Below are 1,395 nucleotides of genomic sequence, written 5' to 3'. Positions count from 1 at the left end.
TATCAAACAAATATAATCTGGTCATGAATAAATGTATCTGTTCCATCTATGGACTTGGTTTTAATAATAAGTTCTATTGTGCCAATATGGTCACTTGAAGCATACTTCTGTGCTAACTTGCCCCAACTTCATTTCTCAACAGTTTATCTTTTTTTGCATACAAGTTAATCATACATTTTTGTTTATTTATTTGGGTTACTATTTATTTAGATCCAGCCCACCAAAACCTCCTTAATTGGAGAAAACGATTCAACATTATTGAAGGAATTGGTCAAGGCCTACTCTACCTTCATAGGGATTCTAGATTGAAGATTATTCATAGAGATCTAAAGGCATCTAACATCTTGTTAGATCAAGAGCTTAATCAAAAAATATTGGACTTTGGTATAGCAAGAATATTTGGAGCCAATGAAGATCAGGCCAAAACTAAAAGGGTTGTCAGGACATAGTAAGAGATTTGTTGAAATTTAATTTCATTAATAGCCTCACTTGCACTCAAATCATATGGATGTGCTTTATTGTTTAAATGCAGTGGTTATATATCTCCTGAATATGCAATACAAGGCTTGTTTTTAGAGAAATCAAATGTCTCCAGCTTTGGTGTATTGTTACTAGAGATTGTAAGTGGGAAAAGAAGCACTAGCTTTTGCAATGATGAGCAATACTTGAGCCTCATTGGATATGTAAGTCTATCTAATTTAGAGCATTCACATTGGGAAAAATTTAGCCAAATTTAACTGAAAATGCCACTTTATCTATTTTATTTAGTCCATGTTTTACATGGTCAATTACCCATAAGATTGAACATTCCAATTTTTGTATCTTTCAGGCATGGAAATTGTGGAACAATGACAACAATATGGCTTTGGTAGACCCATAAATATGGGATCCATGCTTTCGAATGGAAATTTTGAGATGCATACATGTGGGACTGCTGTGCGCGCAAGAATTGGCCAGAGATGGGCCAATTGTGTCTACTATTATTTCTACTAGTCGCAGACCCACGCGATGCGTGGGAATATATATTTTGTAATATGATACAATTCATAATTTATTCTCTAAAATTTATTGAAGATAGTTTTCTCCTAAAAACTTGAACTATTTCTAAAATTATTTTCCAACTCTCTATCTCTACAAATATATCATTATATTATTTTGGTTTTTTATTTTATTTTATTTTATTTTTTTAATTTTATAGATATGATATTTGAAAACCAATAATGGAGGGACATGCCAACACAACATTAGATTTCTATTTTTCTTCCCATGATGAGATTGTATTATATTTTAATTCTTCTAAATTTTGAGGTGCAACCTTCGTACCAGTTGCTAAATCCTTCATTCCCAAAAGTGATGTCTAGTTAGTTGCCAACAAAAAAGAATAAGACCACAAAA

General features: G+C 32.0%; 1 long non-coding RNA gene and 1 pseudogene across 1 annotated transcript; both read left to right on the top strand.

The window, feature by feature from the left end:
- Positions 1-1,395, top strand: part of LOC112010821 (G-type lectin S-receptor-like serine/threonine-protein kinase SD1-13) — an 8,642-nt pseudogene that overhangs the window by 2,324 nt on the left and 4,923 nt on the right.
- On the top strand, positions 207-1,121 carry LOC112019397 (uncharacterized). Its single transcript, XR_010632549.1, has 2 exons — positions 207-683; positions 830-1,121. It is a non-coding gene; the product is annotated as an uncharacterized LOC112019397 (long non-coding RNA).

The sequence above is a fragment of the Quercus suber genome, unplaced genomic scaffold, assembly GCF_002906115.3.
Source record: "Quercus suber isolate HL8 unplaced genomic scaffold, Cork oak 2.0 scaffold_297, whole genome shotgun sequence".
In the NCBI taxonomy this organism is placed as follows: Eukaryota; Viridiplantae; Streptophyta; class Magnoliopsida; order Fagales; family Fagaceae; genus Quercus; species Quercus suber.
This window is presented reverse-complemented; position numbering and strand designations above follow the sequence as displayed.